Here is a 7217-nt window from a genome sequence, read left to right as displayed (position 1 = left end):
GGGAAGGAGATTTATTTTCTACATCTCTCTGGCTCCCATTTAACATGTTAGGAGCTAGACTTGGCAAACAAAATCATAGAGCTTTTCCTCTTTCCCTTAAACACTATGCCAAGAAACTTCCTACTCTGTAGGTGTGTAGAAAGAGGATGGATGGAGAAGAAGTAAAAGAAAACCTTCCTCTGTGGTCCCTGGGATGGTGAGAAGGAAAAGAGGGATCAGAGGAAGGGAAAGTAGACAATGAGAAACTCATGCTCCAAGGTGGTCATCTTGTCCTTGTGGGATTCCGGGAGACTTATGCTGAGTGGCTTCACTTCACCATGTAATGCCCCAGTATGATTAGAAGACTGCAGTGCTGAGGTCCCTCCCTGAGAGAAAGAGAGAGAGAGAACTTAATTTGCACTCCAAAGCCTACCTTGCTACCCATGTAACATGGACATAGAATTGGCAGCCAGAAGCTTGCCATGGGACCTGTTGTGGCAATGGAAGAGATGATCCCACTGTGTTTTCAGGATGGACAGCCTGGCCGGGGGCTGGATTGGGGAGAGAACCAGAGGGTCTGCAACCAGAGAGAGTTGAAGGAGGGCCAAGCAAACAAGGAAGGCATGACCAAGCCCTGATTAAAGCAGGAAAAAATAGACAACTTTAGGAGCAACTGAAGTCTGTAGCCAAAACTTGGATGAACTGACCAGTGCACAATCAAAAGCCAGGACAGGACAAGTCCATATGGACCCCCTCTCCCAACCGCATACCATAAGAATACAATAAACTATACCCTTCCCCATGTATTTTCAGATAAGAGGGCAGTGAGAAGTGGAAATGTGGGAAATCTCAGAACCTGAGAAATATCTAATGAGGTGGTTTAAATTACTGGATCAGAATACATTGAAACCAGATCAAATCAAGTTAGTTTTGCTTTGTTTTTTCTTTCCCACTACCTACCAGGTCATAAGACCAGATCAGCTATAGACAAAATAAAGAAACTAAATTTTTTCTAAGTTTCTGTTATCATGAGTAATTTTGCAATCCTGCTACAAAAACACTAAGATCAAATAATAAGTTCACATCATACTGCATTTGACCCCACAAAAATAGTCTTTATTCCTCAGAACTTTGTTACTGATAAAGGTTTTTCTTTACGAGAGGCTTTTGTGCATGAAGAATGATCACTACTATTTGTGCTTTGGTTATTATCCAATATTTTAATCTCGTGGATGTATTAAATGTGGTAGACTACATTATCTGCCCACAATTCTTTCTTCCCCCCCCCTTCGCCATGGTTCACCGCAGGCAGACCATTCTTCCTTACCTCTTTGATGTTGGCCTTGGCCATGTGACGTGCTTTAGACAATGGAATATGGGTAGAAAAGAGAGCCTGTCAGTTTTGAGCCAAGGTATTAAGGTAGTTACCTGTTTCTACTCTTCTCTTGCACTTCTGCCATCTAGCTTGAAAAGATCCTTGAGTAGCCACTGGTCCCACAATAGAAACACTTGGAACATACCTAAACTCAACACACAACCTGAAAGATATCCTCACCAGCCCCCAACTACAGGCCGTGAACATGAAATAAGCGATTTGGGTGTTACACTTTACACATCAATATTGCAGAAGAAACCTGACTGGTGCATTAAGCAATTCGCATTTCTTTAAATAGTAAACAATCAACATTATCCTAAATATTCATACAACATTCATACTGCTGATAAATCAAATCACAGATTTATAAGTCAAATTTCTCAGATATTCAAACATTGATTATAAACTTATTTAATTATACTCTCTAGATAATGACTTAGGAACTTCCCTGGCAGTCCAGTGGTTAAGACTCCGCGCTTCCAATGCAGGGGGCGCAGGTTCGATCCCTGGCCAGGAAACTAAGATCCCACATGCCGCGCAGCCAAAAAATTTAAAAATAAAAATAAAATAAAATAAATAATGAGTTTAAATCACAAATTAACATAGGTTCTTATAAACGTTTTAAACAACTTATAATAAAGACAAAACACACACACACAGTATTATACTGATTACTAGCACTAAAGGGTTTGGGTAGACAAATGACTGCTTCTCAGTTGGATTTGGAATCCAATCACACAGTTCTACCCCAAACCACTGGTTACTAAATTAAACCTCTATTATAGTCAACACTCACTTTTACTTTTAATTAATTGCCTTTCTTATAGATTTTAATTTTTTGACACATGGTTTCTCTCTACAAAATGATATGTTCTTTCATGTTTTCTATGTCTGGCAGTATATAACCAAATAGCTTACCACTCTGACTTAATAGTCTAACCTGAAGGTTTAATTGACAACTTCTGTTTCATAAGTACCTCATTATAATTAGCAGACTATCTAGATTAGGGTTTTGTAAACTTTAAGGTACATGCAGATCACCTGTGAATCTTGTTAAACTACAGACTTTGGTTCAGTAGGTTTGGAATAGGACCTGAGATTCTGCATTTCTAACAAGCTCCCAAGTGATGCTGATGCTACTGGCCCTTGAAACATACTTTGCATAACAAAGATATAGAGATGTCTTCTCCTGGGTGGTTAAGGATTATGTCTATGTAGCCCATTCTCTTCTTTGGGATAACTGGCTCTTTTATTTTCTTGGAATACATTATCTTCTTGCACGGCTATTGTATGTGCTGAATAGTTGTCAAACCCCCATTCTATTGGTTACTTTATACGGCTGCTGGTGTTGAAGAGTTTCTTGGAACAATATCTACTTCTTCTGTTGTTCCCTGTGTATATTCTGTATACAGACATAAAAATAAGGACATTTATATACCTCATAAACAGACTGTGAGGAAAAATTGTGAAAGACTTTGAAATCAGAAAAAAAAAATTATTAACTCTCCTGTCTAGCACAATTTTCCACAGTTCATTGATGGGGTTCAGGACACACTACCACAAAATATGGCACCTTGGCATATTGAATATATTAAGCTGAAGAAATTTGAGAGATGGCGTGTGCAGGAAGGACTTTCTGACCTTACTCTGAAGCAGTTTATGAAACCCTTATGTGAGAAGTGCCCTCCCTGTACTTGGAGGAAAAGAACATCCTTATCTCCAAGACTCCGAGAGGAATCTGAACAGGCCTTGCTGTTTACCCCAGTTTTCTATACTTAGCTCATATCCCTTTTTTGTCCTATCACATTTTTCCGCCACTCTCTACTCTTCATCAAACCTAGCATTAAAACACTCAGGTATGGGACTTCCCTGGTGGCACAGTGGTTGGGAATCCGCCTGCCAATGCAGGGGACACACATTCGAGCCCTGGTCCGGGAAGATCCCACATGCCCTGGAACAACTAAGCCCGTGTGCCACGACTACCAAGCCTGTGCTCTAGAGCCCGCGAGCCACAGCTACTGAGCCCGTGTGCCACAACTACTGAAGCCTGCTTGCCTAGAGCCCGTGCTCCGCAACAAGAGAAGCCACCGCCATGAGAAACCTGCGCTCCACAACGAAGAGTAGCCCCTGCTCACCACAACTAGAGAAAGCCCGCGCACAGAAACGAAGACTTAATGCAGCCAAAAAATTAATTAATTAATTAATTTTTTAAAAAAACAAGCACTCAGGTGTAACCACTTCAGGTCTTCATTTTTCTTATGAAGTGTCTTGTGTCACATAGAACTTATATTAAACAAATTCATATGCTTTTCTCTTGTGAATCTGTCTTGTTCTTGTCCCAGCCAAGAACTTAGAAAGGTAGAAGAAAACCATATTTTTCCTCCACTGTAAACTATTTTACAACTCTGTAAGCTGTAGTGAACTAATAATAGTACAAAGGATTTTTGTCTATAGAAATGCAAATTAACAGTCGAATGCAATTTATTATTGCCTGTGGATATACGCATTTTCATCTATTTGTAAATTTATTTTGGCATTCCTTATTGCCTGTATATATACGTGGTTTTTTTAAATTCTCCTTTGAGCAAGTAGTAACAAAGGGCTGGTACCCTCATTAATTAATGAGTCACATGGATTTATTTTATGTCTACATAAGAATGTCATACAGAAATAATGCTCGCTTTTTAAAATTATCCTTTAGCAAGACATAGAAATTGAAAAGAAAAAAACTACTTACTGTCTTATTCACTATTTAATATCATTAATAAGTAAAAATTAAATAAATCTATTCATCTTCACCATTCTTTTGTCTTATATCCACCTTTTTTCTTACATTTTATTATTTTAACTTTTTTCTTTTGAGTATTATTGTGAACTTAGAAAATAAAAATAATCATTTGATGCTTAATTTTTCAAAATTTAGAATATGGGAACGCCTTTAATTTACACCTACGCCCTTTCAGCACTGACTCTAATGTTTTTTTAAAGAATCTTTGTCTTCTGTCAATAGAAGGATATTTCCTGACCCGTTTCCATTTTTTTCCTGTCATCTGGGAAACTGCTACCGTCCAAGGAGTCCAGGCTCCTTTTGGTGGAGAAAAGTATCAAAGACCCAAATATGGGCATTATAAGTACACATGAGAGCTGGTGGTGAGTGAATGCTACTGCTGCCGAGGCATTGGAGAAGTCACAGAGTTGGAAAATATAAGTCTTTTTGGAGTCTTGAGTTCATACGCATTTTCCCAAGTATATTAAATTGCTATGACCTACTTTTCTCACAGGCTGGGGTTTTACTGACCTCTGAGAATTTTTCCCATGCTTCTGCTAAAGAAAACATGTTAAACTCATAGAAAAACACAGAGACATAGGTTTCCAGACACAAAGAAGAATGCTTGGGGGACAGCTGCAAAACAAAGGTTTCTATCTTAATTCTAACTTATTTCCTTTCCCTAATCTTGTATGGATAGTTATTTACATATGACAAGAGGAGGGAAGAGAGTTGGAAACCACAGAGATTTGGGAAAATCACTTAGGGACATAATGAGGACAAGATATGAACCATGAACAAGAACTCAAATATTCTGTCTTAAACAATCTCCATTCCTCTGGGTTCGAACTAGATTCCCAAACTGGATGAAGTAAAATATTCATCTTAACCTCCCCCTTGGTAGCGACAGAGAGTCAGTGTTCTCCAAGAGCGCTGTAACTGTGGCTTATGATCCCCTGGAGCTTTCTCTAAAACAGGAAATACAATTTTTTTTCCACTGTGAGGTTTTTCACTTTGGCTATGAAAAGCAAGTACCACTTGATTCTAAAGAGTTTTCCTCTTACCAGCTAATTCCCCACTGAGTTTCCTCTCCTTAGTTGCACTTTTCATCAGACCAAATTGCATCTTGCCCCACCCAGAGAATTGGAACCATGACTAATGTCAGATTCTTGGATCTAAGCATTAAATACAGCCACATCTGAGTTAGAGGGCTCAGGCATCCTCTCAGTTCCCATGTGAGGCAGCCAGAGGGTGGAGAGAGAGTACAGCTTCTGTCCCCATGGATTGGCTGTGCTTTAGCACGGAGCTCATGTGACTTGGGGCCAACCTCTCTTAAAATCTAGATTGTTTCTCAAAGACAATCAAATCAAAATTTAAGTGCCCTCCCTTCACACAAACATACACACACACACACTCAAAGAATGAAATGTTGTTGTATTACAATAAGATTCTTCCTAAAACTGTATCACAGATTACCAGGTAAAGAATAGACTTGAATGATTTGTATACACTTTGTGGGAATACTGTAGGGTCTGTCAACTAATATTATATTTCCATCTTGAAAATGACCTCCTCTCTGCTTGTCTGAAGCAAGCAGCAGTTAATGGTGAGTACGAAGCAACAAAGTGCTCTGTTCATTTCTGATCCCTGAGAAGTTAATATTACCCCCAAAGAAGAGAAGTTATCCTTTAAAAATCACAAATGAGGACTTCCCTGGTGGTCCAATGGGTAAGGCTCCACGTTCCCAGTGCAGGGGGCGCTGGTTCGATCCCTGGTCTGGAACTAGATCCCGCATACCACAACTAAGACCAGGCACAGCCTAAATAAATAAATAAATAGTTTAAAAATAAATAAAATTGATCACTTAATCATTCAAAAAAATCACAAATGAACCAAATTTGGGGACACATTTAAGTTACTATCTCTTTGAATCATTTGTAAGAGACAAAATTTGGGGTACCTAGCCTCACAAATGGAGGAGGATGAAGTAATGTATAAAAGATTTTCCATAATCCATGATTATGGATTATTTTCCATAATCAAAGTAATGTATAAAAGATTTTCCAAACCTCATGAGGGTGAGGTTAACAGGAGACCTTATTGCCTTACTTTCTGAAAAGATGCTGAAATTTGAACAGGCAATTCACAAACTCCATTTATCCAATTTTATCACATTCCAGTACTAGGTAAAGTTTATAGACAAGAGGTATTTATAGTCTAGTTAAATTTGTATATGCTTACTTCATTAACTGAATATCTACTATGTGCCAGGTCTTGGGTTAGGACTAATGATACAAAGGTAAGGAGGAAAAACAAATCCCTGCCACCAGAATTTCTTTTGGTACCGATTTTATAAGCAGTTCTTTGACTCTTGCATTTAAATGAAGCAGCATTGGTTGTGAAGGCAGCTAGAAAGGAACGGTCATTTTGCCTAAATATTGAACTCAGTGGGGAATTAACTGGTGGGTAATAGACGTTTCTGAGCAGCCAAAACCAATTTCCCACATTCCAAATACTGAAAGTCATAAGTTGAATCCCTAGTCATGCCTCCTGGAGCATTTATTCCTATTTTATACACAATTTTAGCCATGGTGGTACAGGAAAATACTGGCTCCCTTACAAAGACATATTGTGAGAACTTTCAATGGAGGGAGGGAGAGTCTCCAGCGAGGAAACAGAGTGAAACTGTGCAGTCCTGGTTTACCTTCATCTGATTCTAGTAGCTTTGTTTTCAAAGTATGTTTGACCAACAGCCCACAACTGATAAAAGGGCAAATGGTGCCACAGCCCTATAAAGCTGGAGGTTACCCTGAGGGATTTGATAAGGTGTTACGATTTCATAGCCTTCAGAGAAAGTAACCCAGAAGATGTTATGGTTTTATTGCCCTGTAGCATGTTATCCAGTTTTGTATCTCAATTAGCCACAATTTTTTTTTTTTTTTTTGCGAACAGTATACACATCTGTGTGTGTGTGAAAGCATTCAAGGAAACCAACTCTTTTGTCTAATTGCCTAATTCCTGATTCCCTCACTAATAAAAAGTAGATACATTCGAACAAATACACTTGTTCAAGAATTTTGGTTTTAGAGCTCTGTA

The sequence above is a fragment of the Eubalaena glacialis genome, chromosome 8 (genome assembly GCF_028564815.1).
Source record: "Eubalaena glacialis isolate mEubGla1 chromosome 8, mEubGla1.1.hap2.+ XY, whole genome shotgun sequence".
NCBI lineage: Eukaryota > Metazoa > Chordata > Mammalia > Artiodactyla > Balaenidae > Eubalaena > Eubalaena glacialis.
Note: the sequence above shows the minus strand (reverse complement) of the source record.